Source organism: Schistocerca cancellata, chromosome 12 (assembly GCF_023864275.1).
Source record: "Schistocerca cancellata isolate TAMUIC-IGC-003103 chromosome 12, iqSchCanc2.1, whole genome shotgun sequence".
Taxonomy (NCBI): Eukaryota; Metazoa; Arthropoda; class Insecta; order Orthoptera; family Acrididae; genus Schistocerca; species Schistocerca cancellata.
In genome coordinates this window covers 60,253,004-60,280,207 of record NC_064637.1, presented here as the reverse complement: position 1 = coordinate 60,280,207, position 27,204 = coordinate 60,253,004, and the positions used below count along the sequence as shown (strand labels likewise).

The 27,204-nt window shown below is 41.3% G+C and overlaps 1 long non-coding RNA gene across 1 annotated transcript in view; it reads right to left on the bottom strand.

Annotated features, from left to right (window-relative positions):
- Positions 1-238: 238 nt before the first annotated feature.
- LOC126109888 (uncharacterized) overlaps positions 239-27,204 on the bottom strand; it is a 127,103-nt gene continuing 100,137 nt past the window's right edge. Inside the window, exon 3 of the long non-coding RNA XR_007523740.1 lies at positions 239-1,025. This is a non-coding gene — a long non-coding RNA (uncharacterized LOC126109888). The remainder of the gene's footprint in view (positions 1,026-27,204) is intronic.

Sequence of the window (27,204 nt, the reverse complement as noted above, 5' to 3'; positions counted from 1 at the left end):
TCGTTACTAATATTGCAGATGCATAAAAGCAAAAGTGGAGACAGTGTACTGGCGACGTATACACCACAAGTGTACTGGTTCCAAATGCTCAAATTTCTCGACCAGGCAACAGAAGCGGACGAGAGTGTTTGCAACACAGAAAGCACTGAAAGTGAACGTGCCACACCGGCGTTTGAGGAAATGTTTGAGGTATGTACATTTGTTTACATTTTCCGTTACTAAATGTGAGTATCTTGCCAGGGCACTTTCGCAGCGCCATTATAAAATGTCTTAAAGTATTCCCTAACTGCTCTCCCGTGTACTGTACGTCCAGAAGCAGCTTAGCAAGCTATTGGTTCCATTTGCTGTAGGTCCTCAGTGCTTTGCGTCTCAAGATAAGTGCAGTCTCCTACTACGGCAGAGACTGTTTCCTGACGAGTGTGCAAGTGTTTTCTTCTCTCAGTTAACAAGTTGTGCAGTGTGCAGGCAGCCAGTGTTATTGTGGTAACTTTTTCTGGAGGCAGATTACTAGCAGTAAGAAAAATCCTGAAACGACTTGCAAGAATGCCAAAGCCGCTCTCCACTAATCTTATCCCTCGTGACAGTCGGTAACTGAAAACCTTTTCTTCTTTAGTGATTGCTTTTAAGGGGTATGGCTTCATAATGTTATAACCCAGAGGAAAAGCGTCATCTGCCAGTACTACCACTGGAGTTGTAATGTTTGTGTTCCCAAGCTTCCTGCCTTCAGGAATGTTGAGCATAGATCGGTCAATGAGACACTCACGTTGTTTGCTTTTTGAAAACACTCCAGCATCACCAACACGCCCATTAGTACCTACATCTACATACAAAAATTTGTAGGAAGCATCTACCATGGCAAATAAAATGATATTGTTGAAGGATTTATAATTGAAAAAGTGAGATCCACTAGCTTGTGGACATTTAATACGAATGTGCTTTCCGTCCATTGCTCCTATAGTGTTATAACAGTTCCACTTCTCGAAATCCTCTGCAATTTGCTCCCACTCTCCTCTGCTTGTGGGTACCTGTAAATAAATAAGATTTATGTATGTGCAAGGAAGTACGTAACTAATGACTATCTATCTTTTATTTTATAGCATGAGATGCAAGAGCCTTTCGCATGTAGGGAGGCACAGCCACAGCCCCAGCGTCAAGAGCGGCCTCCCACTAAAAGGAGGAAAGTCACGCCAGACGTGGCAACAAACGTCATGGTGGTGGCCAGCAGGACACTTAAGGCTATGGCTGATGCCTGTCCATGAAGACCGCTACAGTACCCTTGGCGCCCACATCGCAGCAGAACTACGTGAAATGGAAAAGTGGGCGGCAGGGAATACACCACTGCCACTATGCACAGTCTGGATCGTGTCAAGTGTGGTTGAAATGAGCGTCTACAATGGGCAGTTCTAGAATGAAAGATTGCGATAACAAGAATTTCTCTTGTGAGGGGCCCACAGTGATTTAATATTTTCTGAAGGAAAACATGGCGCCATTGACTGTTGACAAATTTTTAGTGTCATGTCACAACTGCAGTTTCGGGGTTAAGCCATAGTCCTGCATTTTGCATAGAACTTTCATTCCATATATGAAATTCGTACTGCAATATTTTATGCTCAGAACAAGTGCATGCCGGTTACAATGATATAACTTAACATATTTCGAAATTCAACTTAACAATGGCTTACGGCCGAAACTGCAGTCGTGACATTGTAGTAAGAGTTTGTTAACATTCAATGGCAACATGACTGCCTTCAGAAAACATCCGATATCAATCCATCGACCATTGTTCACAAATTTAACCGTACTTGTCACACTAGTGGAATTTCCGAGTTCGCCAAGAAATATTACTGCTTGTAGAATCGATTTAGCCGTGTAAGTGAATTAAAGGATAAGAAATTACTTCGTACTGTACCATAATGAAATAAAATTCTGGCTGTGGCATTTACTGTCAAACCTAATACATTATAGCCTGATGTTTCATTTCAGAGTTCTGTTGATGAAAAAAGCCAACAGGATTCTACGGTAAATGTCGCCGAAGAAGTATTACATCTATATGACACTACTCCGGAGAGTCCTGGCGAGTCACCTCCAATTAACAAAGAAGGAATGGCGTACAGGGGAAAGGTTTTCCAGTCCTCCCCCCCCCCGCCCCCCAAAATAAACCGGCCAGTAAACGTAAGAAGAAAGAAGATCCGATGCTCACGAAGGCCTATGGCATTTTGGAAAGTGTGGGAAATGTACGTCCCGACGAGTGTTCCAAATTCGGGGAACATATTGCAATGAAGCTCCGCAAATTTGACACCCGCAGGCGATCAGTGCTAATGCACATAAAGCTGGGTTTACACTAGCAAGTCGCTTGCAGAAGTTATTGCTGCAAGTTATTGCTAGCCACTTGCAGCTGTGTTTACACAGCAGCACGAGAATTAAGCAAGATACTTCCGCAAGTTCTTTGGCAAGAAACTTGCATCAACAACTTGCTGATACTGTTTACATATGCTTTCAGTACCACTACGTGTCAGCCGAAATGTAAAATGACAAGTAGGCAGGTGAGATATGCTGCAGCTCTTGTAATTGTAATGCAAAACGTGAAAAAGAAAACGAGTAGATAATGAGAAGATCGCAAAATGGTGCCTATAATAACCTTTTGCAAGAACTTAGTATCGAGAGCATGGATGCTTTTGAAAACTTTTGCAGAATGTCCTCAAATGATCTGGAGTATTTGTTGATATTAATAGCGCCCGTCATATCCAAACGAGACACAAACTTCCGTACTGCTATTTCAGCAAAGGAACGTTTGCTAGTCACTCTACGATTTATAGCTACCGGTGAGCTACGAATAAAATAGGCATTTCATTTATTTATGTGAAACATACAACAACAAAAAAGTTGTAATTTTGAAATCTCTTCTTTGTAGGAGACTCATACAAGTCCCTAATGTACTTGTTTCATATTCACATCAGCACGATTGCTCTGATCGTACCCAATGTATGTAGAGCCATTCTTAACATCTTGAAAAGAGAAAAGTTATTTGAAGGTATGTGAAAACACAACAATGAAATTAAATTTTTATGAAATAAACTGCATTTTACAGAATGATATGCTTATAAAAATGTTTTTTTTCTAATGCTCTTAAAACGGAAAGTGTCAAGCTAATTAAACAGAACATGTAATCATTACACCGTCTTTTTCTAGACTCCTCAAACAACAAGCGAGTGGATGCACGTGGTAAAGGGGTTGTGTCTTCAAGTTATGCTACTGTCTCTGTACTTCTTTCACAGATGTGTCGAATATCGACGAGATTTCGTTTAATGCGCTCATCTTCTTCACTCTATCCTTAAAGCCTCGGTTATGCACGTTCCATATTTTGTGGTAGCTCTCCACGGCTTCAATAAAATGTTCTGTACCCTGCTTCATCCATTGCCGTTCCTCCTCCATTTCTGCAATTTGTTTGCATAAAATACGTAAGATGCTTGCATAAAATTAAGCCACCACATTAAGTAAAATGTTAAATATGAGTGTTATGCAGACGACATACTTACTATAACTTGCGCTTCCTACTTGCAGGAAATAGAAATAAATCCTAAAAGCTGCAAGTTACTTGCAGATACTTATTGCGTGGTGTTCACACTGGAAGTGGAAAACGTCCAGAAAGTCACTTCCGCAATAAATTGCTACGGTCACAAGTCGACTTGGCGATATGTTTACACTCGCAAATCGCGCTGCAAGTTCCTCCACGCAAGTAAATAGCTGCGATAACTTGCTAGTATAAACCGAGCATAATAAACAATTTGATTTTCGATGCAGAGACTGATTTGTATGCAACACCATCTGACATCAGATAGTTCGTCTCCTCCTGTCGTCCATTCTCCCCCCAAAGCAGTCCTGTTCCCCACCCACCCCTCTCCACAATGCAGTCCTATTCCGCAACTTCTCCTTCGAGTCACTCCCAGCCACCTGTGCTCGTCTCTCATCGAACGGTTGTCCCCACTCAACCGAGCAGCAGCAATGAACAACATGACTATCTCGCTCCGTCTACCAGATTCAGCTCTGCTCCAAGAACCTCCATCGTATACTTTTTTGTAGTGCTTCATAAATACATTTGATTAAGCCCATTCTGTTAACAATAACGTGTTTCAGACATTTGTATTTGTATGCGGATATTTACGTACATAAGGCTGTAACGAATAACAAAACTACAGTCAATAAATAATTGTTTGTAAGGAACTTTCTTTGATGTAATGCTATGAGCCCTGAACCTCTTTTACCCTGTACACATTTGACTACGGACAGGTAACAACTTTATGCAAATAACTGAACTACAAAGCCTCTGAAAAGGGTGGTTTCATTTAACGACAATGAAGAATAACTTCTTACCTTTACAAAGGGTTTCAGTGCATTATTGAGAGCGGTGCAAACTTCGATGACAATCGTCGATATACTTTGTTTAGATATTTTGAACAGATACATCAGAATTGTAAAGGAGTCTCCAGTTTCCAGAAAGCGCAAAGTTATTGCCAGTCTCTCTTTGGTAGGTATAGCACGTCTACAATTTGTGTCGTTCTTCATTATGTCTGTTCGATCACTTTCAACGGATATTCGAAGTCTTCGAAAGACATTCGATAAAAGTTTTCGAACCGTCGACTGTCGCCTGCAAGTAGTTCACTGAAAAGATCATTTCCACCGTACAAGGTCCTACTCTGTAACACTGCGGTTACCCAATGACGACGATTCTGCCTTTTCTTCCTTAACTGATGGTACAGCACAATAAATGCGGCACTCACAATCTCGGCTCGCTCCATCTTCTTCGCTCCAGCTGGAACCACAGTGCGCGCCTCGGAACGGCGCGCTCAGTGTGGACCCGCCTTTAGAAACTGTCACCGAAAAAGAAGAAAGTCGACCGAACCACATGTACAGATTGCGTTCATGAACTTACTGAAGTAGTGAATAAGGATTTGGAAATTAAGGAACTGAGGGCCGAGATTGAACTTTTAAAAACAAAATGCACAGAAAGAAGCGGCACTCAAAAAAGAAATGTGATGCAGCCTTACGAAGTAAAACGATCTCAGAGGTTCTTTCGTTGAAGCGGGCAGAAAAGTCATCTGACGCAAAAGGAAAAAGTCAAATTGCACAAAAGTGTAAATAGTGTATTGTCAAAGTGTTTAACACGGCGCAAATAAGATGCCTATTAAACGAAAATAAAAGGGTAAATTGGAATTCAGAGGACATTGCCCATGCATTGACTTCAAGAGCTCTGTAACCTAAAGCATATACTTATTTGCTAAAGCGAAAAATTCCTTTGCCGTGCAGCGTAACCCTTCAGAAATGGACGAAGGAATTTAAATGTAGACCGGGTATTCTTGAAGATATCCTGTGTTTATTGAAAGCCAAGTCACACACTTTTACTACGCAAGAGAGACTAGCAGTTCTGACATTTGTCGAAATGAATGTTGACGGCCGAATATGTTACGATTCGTCTGAACACGTAGTAGTCGGACGACCTTGCCTAATATCAAAATACCTATTAGCACACCTTATACCATTCGGCATAAATACATATTCTCTGTATGCGTCCCTAAATTGACGAATTAGATCGTCCAAATTAGGCTTATAATACCACAATTCTTCTAAAACAATAACAGCTGCTGAATAATTAATCCTGTTGCCATAGAATGTTATAGCTAATTCATCAATCCTCTGTTGATTGTTGAGAACAAGGAATGCCAGGCGTAGGTCGTCCGGATAATTTCGGATATGGTCCCAGTTGGCATAAAAAAACTCCAACGCAGACATTAGCTGTAAACAATAACCTTTATTCAGAAAGTAACATTACCTTTCCTCTTACAAAATATCATTACACTATTTCTTACTACATAGGTTACATATTTAACTTCACTTTGAACATTGTCTGACTTCTCAGGTTCATCTCCAGCTATTTGAAGTCCAATATAAAATGGATCAGCACCTTGAAAAAGGTGATTCTTAACTTTACATTCTTTCTCTAGATCTGTCCAGGATTTAACTTTAGATATATCTGCACTAGTTTCGGGTTTAGAATATGTTACAAACTTAAACCTATTCTTCCTAGTGCACCCTGATCTTCGAATATCTTCTTATTAGCTTTATCATCCAAAGTTAGTCGCTCAATCCTAACATTAATTCTATAAACATATGTTACCACCTTAATAATTACAGAGGCATACTTATTACAAAAAAACTTAAATTCATCCTCATCCGACGATATACAGACAATTTCCTGCGGGGTTTCCACGTCCGACGCATCCACATCATCCTCAAATGAACGACAATGTACAATATGACAATCTGCATGTACGACCTCCAAACGTGAAATTAGAGCTACATCTCCAATACTAAACTCATTTGATACAAATATTACCAAGCCACGGTGTTTAATAACCATTCCAGGTTTATTTTTAACATTAACAGTAACTGGTCGTCCTTCGACAATACGCTTCAATATAGACGCATATTGCCGCCACCTGGACCACTCAAATTCTTCAAAAACAATAACATTATGAACACGTGCATCATACCCACCAAATCCGAATTCGGAAAAAAAATGCAAATACACATGCTGCTTCCTAGACAAAACCTTTTCAATCAATGTAGACTTGCCGATATTTGTATCGCCAAATAAGTACAACTGTTTTTTTACGAACCTCCGTGGACCGAAAGGCCTTGTTATACCACCGTACCACGCGGCCCGCCAAGCCATTATAATTAAGATGACACTCGCTCAAAGACTGCACAATCAATCGATTAGCCTGAAATGAATCGAAATACTTTTCAATAAAACTAATACGGCTCCAATTATTAACTAAAAAAGGATCCGTATAATCAAACCTACTAGTTCGTTCAGCCCACCTACGTAACCGAACGTTAAAGGACAAAGATGAATCATTACAATCAGATATTGGTTCAGAGTCGTACTTCGTTATATGAATTAAAGCCGACTTACGATATGTATATCGTCGGATGAGGATGTACCGGAAGTTTCGCGCTGCACGCCCGAGGCGTTGGATACGCCGACGGACGAATCTAAGTAGGCCTACATTTGGTCGTATGTGTGGATGGCGTACGGAATTCCCACAAAGTTATTACGGAACCATTTCTTGGATACAGGCATTACGCTACCTGATGGAGCCAAGATATTGAAGGCAGCTATACAGGAGCTTTTAAAGCATCAAAAGAGTGACTTAACGATAACACACCACATTACTGAAACGCACTTAAACGTAACTGGACGAGCAAGGCAGAATGTACGGATGGCAGCGAGGTTATTTTCACTACGAACAGCTCAGGCTTTGAAGTACAGGGCGTTTCAAAAAGAAAGAGCAGATTTCAAACATTTATTTCTCAAAAACTACAAATGATAGAAACACAATTCAAACGTTTCTTGTCAGAGAAAGGTTCAAAGTTTTTCAATGGTCCGCGCAGAAGTTCCATGCAAATCCGCAGTGGCGCTGGCGTTTGTTTGTAGGAAAATGGCGACGACACCACAGGAACGATCATTTTGTGTGCTGCAATTTGCAAAGTTAGAGTCCATTGTTGGTGTGCAACGTGCATTCCGCCGTCAATTCAACAAACAGCCGCCTCGTCATAAGCAAATTTATGAGTGGCATCACAGATTCGTAGAAGATGGTTGCATCTGCAAGCGAAAAAGCACGGGTCGTCCACGCACATCGGATGAAAATGTCGAGCGTGTCCGTGCAGCTTACGAAAGGAGCCCTAGAAAATCCACGACACGGACAAGTCACGAACTAAACATGTCTAAAACAACGGTATGGCGCGTTCTGAGTAACCGTCTGCACATGAAGCCGTACAAACTGCAGTTATTGCAAGCATTGCGTCCTGACGACCACAACAAAAGGTTCGAATTTTCAACTGCAATTCTACAGGACATGGAAGAGGACAATTTTGCCGAACGATTAATTTTTTCAGATGAATCAACGTTTCACATTTCTGGTAAAGTTAATCGGCATAACGTACGAATTTGGGCGAGTGAAACTCCGAGGGACGTTATTCAACATGAAAGAGACTCACCAAAGGTTAACGTCTTTTGTGCAATTTCGGTAAACAAAGTTTATGGACCTTTCTTTTTCATGGAGAAAACTATCACAGGAACCATTTACCTGGACATGTTAGAAAACTGGCTATTTCCTCAACTTCAGGAAGATTCAAATCACTTCATCTTCATGCAAGATGGCGCCCCACCACACTTCTCTGAACCTGTACGACGGTACCTAAATAACACCATTCCAGGACGGTGGATTGGAAGAGCAGGAGCACAAGATCAATGTCATCGTCTGTGGCCTCCCAGGTCACCAGACCTTACTCCCTGCGATTTTTATTTGTGGGGGTACATAAAGGACTGTGTTTATGTCCCACCTATGCCCGCTACTCTTCAAGAGGTACGACATCGAATTGTTGCGGCCGTGAATTCGGTAACTAAAGACCAGTTGCGTCGTGTGTGGCAAGAAATGAGATACCGGTTTGATATTTGTCGTGTAACAAATGGTGCTCATATTGAGGTACAGTTTTGATATTTGTTGTGTAACATTTGGTACTCATATTGAGTGAAGGACCGTTGGAATTGTGTTTCTATCATTTGTAGTTTTTGAGAAATAAATGTTTGAAATCTGCTCTTTCTTTTTGAAACGCCCTGTATGTTCTTCATAAAGACGTTGAAAGTAATTTTATTGAACTCGTTAACGACATCTTTGATGTCTTGAACTCTAGAGTTCCAAAAGATGAATGCTCACCCCTGCGTAGTGGATTTGGAATGAATCTCACAATTCAAGAAAATACTTTCAAGAGATTCTTACATATCTGTTCAGCAATGCGCGTTGGTGACAAAGAAAGAATGTTGCCTTTCCAAAAAGGTTTCATAACTTCAATAAAATCTCTTTTTGGTCTTTTCGAAAGTATGAAAGTTAGCTATATATTAATTTTGAGACCGAATCAAGATTGCCTGGAAAACTTTTTTCCTAGGGTACAAGGATTAGGTATATTTTATAACAATCCTACACCTTTTGAAGGAAGGAACAGGATACGTCTCCTTATACTGACAGGTAATGCAAGTGATATCTCTTTCTCTGGGAACACACCAGTTACTAAAGAATGAGAACACAGTCTTCCCAGTGTGACGTCGACCCAGATTCTGCATCCCTAGGTTTCATTACCAGTGAGCCGCTACAAGAAATCTCAGAAACTTTGAATGTTTAAGAAAATTTACTGACAGATGTGATAACGGGGGATGACTAATCTCAGATTTAAATTCCAGATGTAAAATACATTGCAGGCTATATTGCATTTAAGCACCACAACATCGATAAATCACTAGGCTTTCCAGCAGCAAGAAATGAAGGACATCATGCTGCAGACTGGATATCAATTATATCTCTTGGTGGTCTTTACACTTCAACGCCGGCATGGGAAAAACAAGAGTTACAGTTTGAAGAAGATTTTTCTACTTTTCACGGAATTGGAGTGTGTAAATAAAAAAACAAAACAAAAAAGGTCGTAAAGTCTCTGTGCTCTATTTTGAAACAAAAGTTTCCTGAGGTTCACGACGCAGTTATTACTCTTTACGTAAAAACGAGAACATTTATAAGCATTAGGCCTCTCAATCAAGAAGCGAAGTTGGAAGAAATGTGCCACAAAGAGGAAGCAGTTATAGATTGCATCGTCGTCTGGTAAACGGCAGTAGAAACAGACTACATAAACATTTGCTTCTTGATCAAGCGCGTTAGTTATTTTTCATCTTAATCATCATTTATTTACTCTTAATGTGTACAAAACCTGTCTTTCCCCTTGTTTTGACTTGTACAGATGCGTATCGAACGAAATCGAAAGTAAAATGAACGAGTAACGGCACAGTCTGTGATACGGCGCATTTCCCGTGTAAACATACGGCTGCGCTGCGCTAGGGTCCTCGTCATGACGTCACGGCGCTCCACCCAATAGCAAGCGTTTCCGCCTGAGTGCCCCCGTCGATTCTATATGCACTTTTCTGGAGTACGTCTGTTAATGTGGCACTTCATTAGTCAACTAGGGAAAGCACATAAATTTTGGCAAATATAATTCCAAGACAGGTCGTACGCATATTTTGCCACAGATGAATGAACAGATACAGTATAGTTGGAATGCAACAGGAAACTCGATAACATATCCACATGTTAACTACATATTTTTATTGCATAGATAACACACAGTCCTCCTTCACGGAGACTTCGTGACGGACTGCACCCGAACGGCCGTGGCTGGCCTAAGCTTTCACGTACTCTATTTGTACTCGCCGATCGACGTATCGACTTAATTCGCGAACATTGGGCTACGTTATTTTGACGTCACTTCATTAGGCCGGTATTACACTATCAAATTTCTTTGTCCAATATCTTTGTCAAAGATTTTTGATAATGTAATAGGGATCTTTGACAAATATCGTCCAATATTTGATCAAATGTAGGCCGAGGCCGTATATTTGATCAAAGAAATCGCTTGTCTTCTGTTCACTGCAATGCGACTTGTTACCACGCGGAGCGCCAGCATCGCTGGAGCGTTCTGTCATCTTTTGTGTTTGTAAACATGGCTGCAAAATACAATTGGTGTGTGGCGTCTACCACAAAATTAATTGAATTGTATGAAGCGGATGAGGCGCTTTATAATGTCAGGCACCCTGATTACAAAAATAGATTGAGAAGATTGGAGAGCTATAAAAATATAGCTGAGGTCATTAGCCGTGAAATACGGCCTGGCTGTACGGCAGAAGATATTAAGAGGAAGATAAATGGCCTCCGTACTAGCTACTCGTACGAGAAAGCATAAGTACGTATTGGCATATTCATTTATATTTATTTATGCAAGTAAAGTTTACATGTCATACAAATGATTAGCATTAGCATTAATTTGTTCACTGCAGTGACTTGAAGCATACAATAATGTTTACGTAACCTACAAGTAGTTTAAATTACTTTCATTATTAATATTGCAGATGCATAAAAGCAAAAGTGGAGCCAGTGCGCAGGTGGCGTACACACCACAAGTGTACTGGTTCCAGATGCTGAAATTCCTCGACCAGTCTACTGAGGCCGACGAGAGTTTGTGCAATTTGGAGAGCCCTGAAAGTGAAACGGGAAGTGAACGTGCCACTCCGACGTATGAGGAGATGATTGCGGTATGTACATTTGTTTACATTTTACGCTACTAAATGTGATTATCTTGCCAGGGCACTTTCCCAGCGCCATTGTAAAATGTCTTAAAGTATTCCCTAACTGCTCTCCCGTGTACTGTACGTCCAGAAGCAGCTTGGCAAGCTATTGGTTCCATTTGCTGTAGGTCCTCAATGCTTTGTGTCTCAAGATAAGTGCAGTCTCCTACTACGGCAGACACTGTTTCCTGACGAGTGTACAAGTGTTTTCTTCTCTCAGTTAACAAGTTGTGCAATGTGCAGGCAGCCAGTGTTATTGTGGTAACTTTTTCAGGAGGCAGATTAATGGTAGTAAGAAAAATCCTGAAACGACTTGCAAGAATGCCAAAGCTGCTCTCCACTAATCTTCTCCTTGCTTCCAGGGCGGCACCGTACAAGGCACTCAGAGAACTGGTTAAATAGGCGGCGTTGGAACAAGATGGCTGCCGTAGAGAAAGACGGAAGAGATGGGATCGGACGCTTCAGTTGACCGGATATAATAGTAAATGAAAGTAAATTGAAAGAGGAGTTAATATGTCATAATAGGGGTAACCCAATACCGGAATCATGCGAAAAGGCATTATTAAAGAATAGAAGAGAAAAAGATTGGGAAGGAAGATACTTGTACTGTTAGTAATGTATATGAGAAAAAAGTATATGTAGGGGAAATTATGATGAATGGAAATGAAAGGAAGGTAGAATACGCCACGCAAGAGACGTGTGCACAATTAATAAAAGAGAAAAATGATGTAAAGAAGGACAAATAGTAAATATGACGTTATAAGCAGTGCAAATGAAATTTTTGTTGATGGAAAGAGGTTTTGTGGCTCTTATACAGAAAAGTCAGGTAGGAATTTCGCACAGGTATCTGCATATGATAGTGAGAAAGACAGTATAATGAAGGTTATCGAAATATATGACGATTATACGAGGTATGAAATTAAAGCTGACGTCACTCAAAGTAATGCCACAGAAGTGTACGAGTGTCCAATATGCAATGAGTAAAAAACAATCCGAAAAACAAAGTGACTAAAACATCTAGTGATGAATTGCCCCACTATCTGAAAGTAGCGTTCCTGCTCGAATCTGATGATTCAGATGCAGATGAATTTACAGAAATAAACGAAAGTTAATATACTTTTACTGAACAAGGGTACGAAAAAATTAATGACATCTTTTCGAAACAAAATCCGGAATGCATAACTGAAACAAACCTGAAAGAGCTGCCATATGACACTGTACTGGGGCATTCTTTACTTAATGTAATGAAAGAAGTAGACTTACAGAAACACAAGGAACCAACTGACAAAAAAATAGAACAAGAACTGCTAAAGATCTCTAGAGATGCAGAGGTCAACAAACCTAGAAGGCCACTTGATATACAACAGAAATCAGTAGTTAACATTTCTTGGAAGGACATAATTGTTGAACAGGATCTATTAAGCGAAGAACACAAGGAGAAAGAACCTGAAATTGTTAAACTATTATACATATACATGTTTATCATATTGAATTGCAAGTGCTTTTAGACACAGGATCCCAAATCAGTGTCATATCAGAATCATTCTTTGATCATATTTCATGTAAACCAGGGCTAGTAAAAAGTCTAAGTGGAGTAAAGATAATAGGAGCTACTGGCAAATCCAGTTAACTAATTCGAAAACAAGTATGGATTGCATTTGAAATACAAAGATAAAAATTTGAGCATGACTTTTTAGTGGTCCCTGAATTAAGTGCTGAAATGATTTTGGGTATTGATTGGCTGGATAAGGAGAAAGTGATTTTAGATTGTGGTACTGGAACTGTTAAAATTAATAGGGCGGCCAATGCATTAGAAATTAAATTTGCAGATGATAATGTGCATGATGTTAATGTAGAATCCATATTGCTAGAAATAGAATCTGAAAATGATGATTTGTCCCAACTACATGAAACGTCCCATGTGAAAAATTTAATGCTGGATGAATCAAAAACTGACAGTTTTAGGGAAATTGTTGACGCTATCCAAGAACTATCATGTGAACAAAAATAGGATTTATTTGCTCTTTTGAATAATAATAGCAATGTGTTTTCTGATAAACCAGGTGCTGTAAAGAGATCTGAATACTGTATAGATGCATTGGAACATAAACCATTCTGTCTAAGACCCTGTCCAATGCCTATAGCTAAGAGAGAAGCAGTACAAGCTGAGATCGCTAAAATGTAAGAATGGGGAGCAATAGAGAGAAGCAACAGTGAATACAATAGCCCACTTATTATAGTCAACAAGAAACATGGATGCGTAAGCGTTTTCATTGATGCATCAACATTGAACAAAATTTGTATGAATGCACGGTCTTGCGGCGATATGAATTAATAAAATTTTCTCGGGCTTCCAGCCGGGTCAGGTGGTTAAAATCCCACGAGCTTTCGACCGAGCTCTCCTCAGTTATTGTCAAGTGTTTAAGGAACCATTTGCACTCGAGCACAGATGATATTTAATTTACTGAACTTATTGTTAGATTATTTGTATCGATTTTTTAAGACAAGAGAAAGCAAAACAGAGGATTTAACACCGCTCTCTTGTCGCAGCCAGTAGGCATCAGCTCTCTTATGTCATTCGTTGTCCTAGAACGACGTAATATTTTGTGTGGCTCCACAGTTAGCCATATTGATACTTATTTGCAGAAAGCGACAATGCCAATCACATCCATGAATTGACAGAAGCCTTTGAAACTAGTAACTGCAAATTAGAATCAAACACGCACGCATGTGACAAAATTAATTTAAAGGTGAATACAATAGAAACAAACAGATTAACGCAACAATACAGAGAGGGGCTGAACCCCATTTCTCTCGCATTAATTCACAATTTAAAGAATGGACAGCACACAAAGACCAAATTTTTGAAGAATTTAGACAAAACAAATTGCCACATATTGTGCACGATTCTGTAGTGGAATACATGAACAATAGATAAGTAATCGATGACGATATGCAAACAAAGACAACTCAATGCCAAGCACAACAGTACACCCACAACACATTTTAACACACACACAGAAGAAAATCTCGATTCGGAAATGAACACAAGTTCACACACGAATTTCAACACTCAAATACACAATACACTGACGCGCATAGCAACAGATACCAATCAGCTGAAAGACAATACAGTTATTTTGATGAAGAACCATGTACACACAGGGGAGAATTCAATGATTACACGGAAAGAGACAGACGAACACGTAACAAAGACGAAGAATGTCTATTCAAGCACCGTAAATTCCAACCTTTTATACCAGGCAAAAACACTGTACACCCTGTCATCATCTTAAAAGCTTTTAGGAACACATTTCCACGTTCGTGGAGCGACCAGAATCGCATTGCACACGTTGTAGATTACATACACTCACTCCCACACAATAGCATACCCCATAAAAGATCTGGAATTTATAAACTTAAGTGTAACAACTGTCCTAAATTCTACATTGGCCAAACAGGTAGAGCTTTTGAAACAAGATTCACGGAACACCTTGATGCCCTACGTCTGAAAAACCTATGCAAATCTGCTTTTGCCACCCATCTAGCAGAAAACAATCATACAGTTGAGAATATAGAAAACAACCTGCAGATATTACACCTCAAAGACAAGGGTTTTACATTGAATCTCTTAGAGGAGATTGAGATTCATACACATAAAAACAGGTTCCCTGATCTCATTCTGAATGAACAGACAGTCAGTTAACACCCCCTTCCTAAACAACTTTGAAGAAGGTTTCACTTTTTTAAAATAACTTAAGCCTAATATTCCATTAAAAACATTCAGTATACAGGCCCCCAAAAACTGCTTATATGTCATTGAAACATTGCATAATGTAAACATGTGCATTGCTTATGTCATATATTAGAATTTATCTCCTAAAATTGTAACAACTAATTAGTATCACACAGTATTTCTGTACTGCATATAATGTTTGTAATCTTATTTCTATGTAATTTTATTTATTCCGTTTTAGATTAATCTCATACAATAGCAAAGAGATATTTTACTGTACCCATATCGACTATACAGCAACTGTAAGTTAACATCGTTATGACTGTAAGCTGTTTGCAAATATTGTTCTCGTTTGTAATATGAAGCTGGGCCACGTTTTGTGAACGTTATTAGTGTGTGCTGCGTGTGTAATTAAGATGATGAGGTTGAAAGTGACATCCATTGGCTGGAATAGCACTCACTTAGTGCATATTGAAAAGTGTATTAAGCTTGCGCTTGAAAACATAAACGCACGAATATTTCGTCAGGCAGAACTACATAGCTCGTAAGTACAATAACCTGCACGTTTACTAAGTTTAACCCTTTAATGCATACTGTAGCTGATAAGCTACAGACCTCATTTCTTCGATTTATTCCATATGGAGAAACATTTTCGATCAAATTCGTTATGTAGCTAAGTGTATACACTCCGCTGCAGTTTCTAGTAGTTCTTCATAGCGATCATAGATGGCAGGACGAGCTGAAGCAGTTCGACAGTGAGCTGTGTAGACATACTGCCAAGTGTGTGTTTTGGCGGAAAGTTGAGGTGTGTTTTTGGTGTTTGTGCACTGATTTCTGGGTTTGAAAATTACTTTTTCATTTTGAAAACTTAAGTAGATAGATTTGAAATGAGGCCTGTTTTTGTGTATGTAGCTTATCAGCTACATTTTTCATTTACTGCATTTCAGGCGCTGACGTAAAAATGTCTCGAAAGAGTCAAGAAGAAATGCTTATGGAATGGTTAGAGATTCCACTAAGCAATGATGACGAATTTGAGTGTTTCTCTGACGATTCCATTCAAGATGAGACATATGTTGCTCCAGAATCTGTTGATTGTGATAGTGACAGTAGTGACAAAGAAAGTCAAGTACCAGTAATTAGGACTGAAGATGTTTCTGGAACAAGACAATCTGATGTTATAATGAAGGAATCGACGTCACAGTTGTCTGATAATGCTCTGAAACTGCCATGCAGCAGCAAAAATGTTACCAAAAAACAGCAGGAGTGTGGTTTGGAAAGATAAACAGTTGATTATTCCCGAACTGCAGTCAAAAATGTTACCAAAAAACAGCAGGAGTGTGGTTTGGAAAGATAAACAGTTGATTATTCCCGAACTGCAGTCAAAATTTCATGGCAATACTTCGTTACCAGAAGAAGTAATAAACTTAAATACTCCATACCAATTCTTCAAACATATATTTCCATCTAAATTGTTTGATCTAATTGTCGAAGAGTCTCATAGATACAGTGTGCAGTGTAATCCTGATAGACCAATAGATTTATCCTGTGATGACATAAAAAAATTTATAGGCATCTGTCTCGTAATGTCAATAGTTCATGTACCTAATACGAGGGATTACTGGGGAGAAGTTACTGGTACTCATCTAATCAAGACAACAATGACAGTGAATCAGTTTGAGCAAATACGTAAGTTTCTTCACTTCAATGACAACAGCGCAATGATACCCAGGGGTGAAAAAGGTCGTGATAGACTCTTCAAGATAAGACCCATAATAGAATTGATGAGATCTCGGTTTCAAACAATACCTGTTGAGGAGTGTGTTTCTGTTGATGAACAGATATGTTCAACAAAGACTAGAAGTTATTTGAAACAATACATGCCAAACAAGCCTCATAAATATGGATACAAATTATTTGTTATTAGTGGCATATCTGGTTATGCCTACGATTTTGAGATTTTCACTGGAGATGAAAATGAACCAGAAAAAAAAGAGTGACTGGGGAGGAAGACTTGGGAGCAAGTGCAAATGTTGTAGTTCGACTCAGTAGGATACTACCAAGAAATATGAACCACAAACTGTACTGTGACAATTATTACACAAGTCTGCCACTGCTTGTATGGTTACATAAACAAGTAATTTACTCACTTGGGACAGTCAGAAGAAACAGAGTGCCAGACTGCAAGCTCCCTTCAGAAGCTGAGCTGAAGAAAATGGCACGAGGTGCATCAGTAGAGCGCATCGCCAACAGTGGATGGTGTCGACATATCAAATGTAGTGTGGAAAGATAACAAGAGTGTGATGTTGCTTTCTACACTTGCTGGACAGCAGCCTATTCATGAAGCAGGGAGGTACGACAAAAAAACAAAGTCAAGAATAACAATACCTTGTCCACAAATAATTAAGCTCTACAATAAACATATGGGAGGTGTTGACCTTCTTGACAGCATAATGGGTCGACATAAAATTCTTGTGAAAAGTCGAAAATGGTATATAAGATTGTTTTACCATCTCCTGGACATGGGAGTAGTCAATTCCTGGCTGTTGTATAGGAGAGTAGCAGAAACCAAAGGGATTAGGAGAACTATGAAACTCTCCGAATTTCGAATGGAAACTGCTCACTGTTTGTGTCGCTCAGGTCAAACTTCAGCAAAACGTGGAAGGCCAAGTAATGAACTCGAAAACCAAATACAAGCTAAGAAGACAAAGGGGCCCACAGCACATGTACCTCCACAAGATGTAAGGCTGGATCAAGTAGGTCACCTGCCTTCGTACTTGCAAGTGAGACAGAGGTGCAAAATGCCAGGATGCAAGGGATTTTCCTGGGTTCAGTGTAATAAATGTGCAGTTGCATTGTGTTTGCACAAACAAAAGAACTGTTTTCAAACTTTTCATGTAAAGTGATTATCACATGCTTGGGTACAAACCTGTTGGAACTAGATACCTTATTGTTCATATATAAAAGTGTATAAAATATACAATAAATGCTCAATATTTACAACATTAATGCCCTATTTATTATTTTAGGATTTTCCCCTTCCTATACAAAGTATTTAATCATAATCAACAATTAAATTACGAGAGATTTGGTCAAAATTGAGGGAGCAAAATAAGCACATTTATTGTGGCTCGTAAGGTGTTAACTCAAAATGTAGCTGATCAGCTACAAAGCGATTTTCAACAATAGTGCTTTGTTAATTTAATTTAAAAAATTTTTCAATATTTTTTCGAAATGTAGGCACTATAAACTAAACATGGTAATTTTTACAGCTTGAAATAAAAAATCATGCATTTAAGGGTTAAAACAGAAAACTATCTCATGAGCAATTAGATTTTGTAGAAGTAAATCTTTTGTAAAAATACCATTACCGATATGACAACAAAAATATTTATTTTCTTTCCTAGTGCAGCAAACGAATAACAAAAACAAAACTAGGTCCAACTTAGAATGCTTGTAACTGCCATCTGTAGATGAATTTGTAAAGAAAAATCCGAAACCGGTCATGGTCTGAAGATAATACAACCTTTTTAAACCATACATGTGGCTGGTAGCTGTTTTTTTATAAATTATATACCTTAGTACAACAGCCACTTTTCTCAACATGTCGACTTTCGACAAAATAGCGTTATCAATTTTGTGTATTACCATTTGGCCTAAATGTAAGTTCATGAGTATTCACTACTGCACTAGACTCTGTACTCGATGATGATTTACTAGAAACTGTTACACACTATGTAGGTGACATACTGATTGCCTCAAAAACATGGAAGGAACACACTGATACCCTGAACACTTTACTATGCAGATTCAGCCAAGTTGGTATCCCTGCCAATCTTTGTAAATCTAAATTTGCTTGCTCTGAGATCAAATAGCTAGGACACATCATCAACACACAAGGCATTAAACCTGACCCTTCAAAATTAGATGCTATCAGACATTTCCCCAGTCCCACAATAAAGAAACAGTAACAATCATAACCTCCATATTTCGTCTTCCGAAAGGCGTATGTCGTCTCCTGGATATAGTGTCGTCGTTTCGTCGAAAAGTGTGCCGTGGTTTTGCGACTCACGTCACCTGTAGTCATTTCATTGTAGGGCAAACGCATACCAGGGCCTGTGGCACCGCCCAGCAACCCACGTATGCCAGATTAGGCTGCCTCAGGGCGTGGAAACGTATAACAACTAAGCACTCCTGAGTCTGACTCCCATAAGCGACCACACAAACACAGAGACCGGACCAGACCCTACAATCGTCAAACATGGACTCCAACAAGGCTAGACTGCCCACCCCCACCTACCAACATCAACCCCCTACCCCCCCCCCCCCCCGCCACCTATGCCAGATCCCCGCCACCAGGCCCATCGACCGAGAGCAGGGGCCAGCGTCTCCAACTGGAGGATCTGAGAACCGTGACATATGAAGTACAGTGCCTTGCAGGCGATACGTCAATAGAGAGGAAGCTAACTGTCTTCATAAACCAATTCTACCGACAGGAAGTAAAGAACGCCATCAAGAACATAAAGGTTAGACGAGGTGGTGTCGCTCACATCTAAATTGTCAAATCAGGAGAAGAAACGTATCTGCAGAAACTCTTCAGGGTGAATCTACACCATAAGATAGTAGTGCGACAACTTTGCCTGCGAAAGCCAAGAGGCAGATAACCCAGGCGCGAGCTAGGCAGCCCCCCGCCCGCCTCCCCATCTGCAGTAATTGAAAAAGTCCCACATGATGTAGATGAAAAAGAGGTCCAACAACAACTTCAGAACCAAGGCCTCACTATTGAGAGGGCTTGGAGAATAAAATCATGAGCTAGGAATGCCCCCACCAAAATGTTCCGAGTAATAACGGGGGACCAAGAGACCCTCGACAGAATACTGACTGAAGGGGTTGTCATCGTCTACTCGCGAAAGGAGACTGAACCATCCAATTTCCTCCCACCACAACCCGCCCAGGGTGGCGTCTGTTTATCCTTCGAGCAAACCACAAAAAACTGAGAACAAACCAAAATTCCCCCAGTGCAGCGGAGACCACCCCTCACCCAGTGCAACAGCCTTGGCGCAGAAAAATGTGCCAACTGCGAAGGTCCCCACTCAGCTCTCTCCTACCGCTGCCCACTACGACCAAAGGAAGCTCCGAAGCCAGAGCTTCGAGCCCCCATCAAGCTGATCGACAAACCAGCGCAGGTCACAGTGGAAGACAACCAACAGGAGGCGGTGCTGAAGTCAGACTTCGTAAGGGTCCTACACAGCACCCTTATCAACATGTTTCAGGATAGAAAAGAAGAAATCGTACAAACTATTAACTAGGTCGCCTTTCAACCCCTGGAAAAAACAATAAAAGCAACACAGACAGGGTGCAGGCTGCACATCACGGTAAAAGACCAGTGACTCCCCCAAACAAGAATACATAACACACTGGACGACACACTCAACGGATCACTAAGAGACACACAGAAAACAGTACACCTGATGACACCCATCACACACCTCACTCACCTACCAGAGGTAAAAACAGCAGAACAGCGACACTTCAAAGACGAAAGCATGGACACCACTACCCCAACTCTCACAAGTTTCCTCTTCGTTAATACGAGGGTATTAAAAACAGATGAACACTACTCATGCACACAGTAATAAATATATACATGTAGCGGGCGTGGCCGAAACCTGGCTGAAAGAGGGGCGGGACTCCAATATTCTGAAATACAACTCTTTCCGGAACGACAGGGCTGACGCATGGGGAGATGTGGCCCTCTACATCCTAATCACCATACCCGCCACTGAAATCTCCATCCTCCCCCCCCCCCCCCAGAATTCCAAAACATAGTTCCCCTGATTTTTACCATTATCGCCTCTAACAGACGAACGATCACAGTGGCGTGCTTATACACCCCCCCCCCCCCCAACAGTCCCCTCTCACTCCAATTCCTACAACACCTGCAAACCATGGACAAATTCATCCTCCTAGCTGACCTCAACGCCAGGCACCCCCTGCTCGGAGACAAGATAGAAAACCAAAACATACGCACACTCTGACCACCTAGCGATGCAACCACTAGACCGACTTCCCATCTACGAATATCCTTTCACAAGGCACAACGGGGCAGTCAAACCCTGACCACATCCTGTTTAGCCCCACACTGACGGGCTCCATCATATCCCCAAAGATTGGCAGTCCAATTACGAGTGACCACCTACCACTCACCTTCTCCACAGAGGCACTCAACCCCCCAGGTCCTCCACCCACTAGACGCACCATCAACAACTACTCAAATGCAAACTGGGAAAGGTACGGCGAAGTCCTCACGGGGCAGCTAAACTTCCCAGTAACCATCACCGACGACAACGACCTACTGCTGGTGACTAGACGCCTCGAAGACGCAATCAGATAAGCCACCGACGAGGCAATCCCCACTCCGACCATAAACTGGAGACCAACCATTCCCCTTGAGGCCCTACATTTAATCCAACAGAAGAAAAGACTACGCAGAGAGATAAGACGTACAAACTTACCAGACTTTGAAACGTCTTCGAAGGGCAATTCAAAACAAACGCTGACAAGTGGAGTCCGCTTGCTTCATGCAACGCTCGGACTCTCACAGCTCTCGTAACCAAAGCACTACTCAAACAATTCAAATGAGACGTATTGGATCATCTGCCATACAGCCTGGACATTGCGCCCACCAACTTCCATGCCTTCCGTTACCTGAAGTCACATCTTGGTGGCAAATCATTCCACGATGATGAAGAGATCAAAGATGAAGTTGAAATGTTGTTCCGACAACAGGCGACAACCTTCTATGACTGTGGGATACAAAAGCTTGTGCACCGACTTAACAAATGTTTGGATAACGGGGGTGATTATGTTGAAAACTAACAAGTAATCAAGTTAATAAGATGTAAATAAGATGTAACTGACGTTTTCTAAATAAATGTTCTATTTAAGGACTGCGAGCCATTGTATCTTTACTTTTCGAAATGCCCTCGTACAGAAATGATCTGACGGACAGGAGTGGCAGTAATATGCAGCTCTTTGAAAATCATGGTGTGGTGTACAGGGAAGTATCATTGTTCAGTGACTGTAGAAGGATACGAGATGTTTTGGCCATGATTTGCAGTTGCTGCGAGTAACGACAACTAGCTCTAAACGTAGAAAAATTTAAGTTACTGCAGATTAGTAAGAAAAACAAACCTGTAGTGTTTGGATATGATATTAGTTGTATCCTGCTTGATACAATCACATCACTTAAATATCTAACCATAATGTTGCAAAGAGATGTGAAATGGAACAGGCACGTGAGAATTGTGGTAGGGAAAGTGAATGGTTGACCCCACTATATTGCGAGAATTTTAGGAAACTGTGGTTCATCTGGAAAGGAGACCACGTTTTTGGATGACAGTGCAACCTATTCTTGAGTACTGCTATAGTGTCTGGGATCTGCATCAGGCTGGATTAAAGGAAGACGCTAAAACAATTCACAGGCAGGGTGCTAGTTATATTATCAGTAGGTCCGAAAAGAGGAAACTCTTACGGAGATGCTTCGGGAACTCAAATGGGAGTCCCTGTAGGGAAGGCGACGTCCTTTTCTAGGAACACTACTGAGAAAATCTAGGGACCCTCATTTGAGGCTAACTGTGGAACATTTTTGCTGCCTCCAATACAAATTTCATGGAAGGACTATGTAGTTGAGATACGAAAGATCAGGGCTCATACAGTATCTATTTTCCCTTGTCTGTTTGTGCATTAAAGAGGGAAGGAAATGAGTAGTAGTAGTAGTAGTAGTAGTAGTAGTAGTAGTACAGAGTACACCATGCCATGCACAATATGGTGGCTCATGGGGTAAGTATGTAGATCCAGATACAGAGCAGCAAGGCCATCCTCTGGGTCAGTTGACGTTTGAGCTGCGATGGCATTTCTTCATTCGCTGTCTGGAGCTTCACAGTTGAGGCGGCACTCTTCTTCATCTATCACGGCAGGAATCTTCCCCAAGGCATGTGGTCTCTCTATTGGTCATCTCGTATAGCACATTTAGGCATACGACACGTTTGCTTGTGGCAGACCTATGGTTTCTGGAGTAGCCATGCCTGGCAATGCTGCTTCTGACTTCTCGGGTGGGCATGCTGCTAGGTTCGTTACTGGTAGGTTCAATCAAAATTTGATTATTAAGGAGACGCTTGCTTGTTTAACTCTGATAGGAACCCCCCGAGTGAAGACGACATTCTTTCCGAGGAACACTATTGAGAAAATTTAGAGAACCGACATTTGAAGACAATTGCTGAATGACTTCACTGCTGCCAATGTATATTTTGTGTAAGTACCATGAAGGTAAGACAAGTTAGGAATTGTACGGAGGCACACAAACAGTTGCTTCTGACTAGCTCTATTTGCCACTAAACGAGAAAGAAAGTGACCAGTAGTGGTACCATGTACCCTCCGCCGTGCGCCTTATGGTGGCTTCCGGAGTGTGTGTGTGTGTGTGTGTGTGTGTGTGTGTGTGTGTGTGTGTGTGTGTAGATGCTGACCAGGTGGGAGCAAGTCTTCCACATGGCACGTACACACATACTATCTAATAGACTGGGTTACGCAGAAAAAGGTACATTATTCACTCTGCAATGCTCTAAATTGTTATGTCATGTGTCTGTTGCTGATTTCTAACTGCAGGCGTTGTTATTAAAATAGTGTTGACTACCTTTTCCAATTTATGTAATAATCCGATATTTCAAAGCTATGGTAAAATTATTTCCTTTTTTACAAATTAGCTAATTTTAAAAAATTTTGGCACTGCTGGTATGGGAAAGTGATAAGCTGCTTTTCTTACCCGATTAGTAGTAAAAATGAATAACTGAAGCCAGACAACTACGAAAAGATGCCGGTTGTTCTGAATTAAAATATCAGTATCAGTTTTAAACAGTCGAATTATACCAGTCCCTGGATCCAGCCCTCCTCCCCCAGCCTTTATGATAGACCAGCTATGTCCCCAGCTTCTTGATTATCCACAACTGGCGGAGCTGCCTCCAGCAGTGTATGGCTTCTTCAGTAGCCACGACCGGTGGGGCTGCTTCTGGCTTCCCGGGTGGCCACGACCTCTGCAGCTGCCTCCAGCAGTGTATGGCTTCTTCGATAGCCACGACTGGTGGAGATGCTTCTGGCCTCCCGGGTGGCCACGACTGTTGCAGCAGCCTGCAGTGCTATAGCTTTTCGGTAGCCATGACTGGTGGAGATGCCTCTGCTTTCTGGGGTAGCCACAACTGGCACAGCTGCCTTTGACACTGATACGGCTACTTCGGCAGCCACAGGTTCCTCTGGCAGTGCTATGGCTTCTTGGGTAGCCACGACTGGCATAGCAGTAGCTGGGTGCTTCTTCCTCGTGTCGGCAAAGGCCTTCTCGTCTCCCGCACGGTAGCAGACCCAGTCATTGGTGGCGAGGCAGTGGGTAGCAATGTACGTGTCTGCTGACTGTGCAGAGACTAGCAATTTAGACTGTTTAAAAGCGATGATGCTATTCTGATTCAGAACAACTGGCATCTTTCGGCATTTTTTTGGTCTCAATAGTAACATTTTTAATTTTTTTTACAAATAATCAGATAATAAAACTGGCATATCACTTTCCCGTAGCGGCAGCACTAAAAATATTTGTTTTTAAATAAAACTTTTTAAAAAAACTAGTAATGTTTATTCACAAAACTGCCATTGCTTTGAAATATTGGATTATTACATAAATTGAAGAAACCAACCAAACTGTTTTAATAATGTCTGCAGTTAGAAATAAGCAGCAAACACATGACAGTCTACAGCATTGCAGAGAGAATGAAGTGCTTGTTTCTGAAAGGCCTGGCCTATGAGATGCAATGCAAGTATGTGCACTGTGCAAGACTTGTCCCCACGTGGTCAGCGTCGACACACACACACACACACACACACACACACACACACACACACACACACACACACACACACCTCGAGCCACCACATGGTGTACTGCAGAGGATGCCTGGTACCACTACTAGTCACTTTGTTTCCCATTCCAATGACGAACAGAGCAAAGGAGAAACGACTGTCTATACGCCTCCATACATGCTCTACCGGTGATCCTTACATAGATTTTCCTCGAAAACAACGTCGTCTTCACTTCAGGGACTGGCATTTCAGTTCAACAAGCGTGTCCTTAATACTCGTGTGTTGATCGCACCTACTGGTAATGAATCCAGCAGCATGCCTACGTATTGCTTCAATACTTTTAATATGACTTCGTGCAGATGCCAAACTCTCCAGAATAGGTCACAGTGGCATCCAACATGGGGTCTCCTTTCCGACACTTCTCCCAATAAACTGAAGTCGACCTTTCACCTTCCCTACTGTCATCCTTATGAGTTCATTCCATTTCGTATCGCTTCGCAATGTTATGCCCAGATATTTAATCAACATGATTGTGCGAAGCAATACACTACTAATGCTTTATTCACACATTACAAACTGGTCTTTGCTACTCATCGACACTAACTTCCAGTTTTCTACATCGAGAGCAATCTGCCATTCACCGCACCAGTCATCTCGTGTCGTCCTACAGTCACTCGACACCACCTTCATGTACGACCACAGCCCCCTTAGCAAACAGCGCACAGCTTGCTGCTCACCCTGTCCATCGCATCATTTATGTATGGGGGCGCGTTCAGTAAGTAATGCAACATAATTCTATATTTTTCTTCTTGAAAGCCGGTCGGTTTTACATTCAATGCAACGGTCTTACACTGACTTACTGGGACGAGCTGTATGTTCTCATGGTAACACTCCTTTGGTCGACAACAGCGCCAAAGTCTTGCTGCATCTACATCTACATCTACATTTATACTCCGCAAGCCACCCAACGGTGTGTGGCGGAGGGCACTTTACGTGCCACTGTCATTATCTCCCTTTCCTGTTCCAGTCGCGTATGGTTCGCGGGAAGAACGACTGTCTGAAAGCCTCTGTGCGCGCTCTAATCTCTCTAATTTTACATTCGTGATCTCCTCGGGAGGTATAAGTAGGGGGAAGCAATATATTCGATACCTCATCCAGAAACGCACCCTCTCGAAACCTGGCGAGCAAGCTACACCGCGATGCAGAGCGCCTCTCTTGCAGAGTCTGCCACTTGAGTTTGTTAAACATCTCCGTAACTCTATCACAGTTACCAAATAACCCTGTGACGAAAACGCGCCGCTCTTCTTTGGATCTTCTCTATCTCCTCCGTCAACCCGATCTGGTACGGATCCCACACTGATGAGCAATACTCAAGTATAGGTCGAACGAGTGTTTTGTAAGCCACCTCCTTTGTTGATGGACTACATTTTCTAAGGACTCTCCCAATGAATCTCAACCTGGTACCCGCCTTACCAACAATTAATTTTATATGATCATTCCACTTCAAATCGTTCCGCACGCATACTCCCAGATATTTTACAGAAGTAACTGCTACCAGTGTTTGTTCCGCTATCATATAATCATACAATAAAGGATCCTTCTTTCTATGTATTCGCAATACATTACATTTGTCTATGTTAAGGGTCAGTTGCCACTCCCTGCACCAAGTGCCTATCCGCTGCAGATCTTCCTGCATTTCGCTACAATTTTCTAATGCTGCAACTTCTCTGTATACTACAGCATCATCCGCGAAAAGCCGCATGGAACTTCCGACACTATCTACTAGGTCATTTATATATATTGTGAAAAGCAATGGTCCCATAACACTCCCCTGTGGCACGCCAGAGGTTACTTTAACGTCTGTAGATGTCTCTCCATTGATAACAACATGCTGTGTTCTGTTTGCTAAAAACTCTTCAATCCAGCCACACAGCTGGTCTGATATTCCGTAGGCTCTTACTTTGCTTATCAGGCGACAGTGCGGAACTGTATCGAACGCCTTCCGGAAGTCAAGGAAAATGGCATCTACCTGGGAGCCTGTATCTAATATTTTCTGGGTCTCATGAACAAATAAAGCGAGTTGGGTTTCACACGATCGCTGTTTCCGGAATCCATGTTGATTCCTACATAGTAGATTCTGAGTTTCCAAAAACGACATGATACTCGAGCAAAAGACATGTTCTAAAATTCTACAACAGATCGACGTCAGAGAGATAGGTCTATAGTTTTGCGCATCTGCTCGACGACCCTTCTTGAAGACTGGGACTACCTGTGCTCTTTTCCAATCATTTGGAACCTTCCGTTCCTCTAGAGACTTGCGGTACACGGCTGTTAGAAGGGGGGCAAG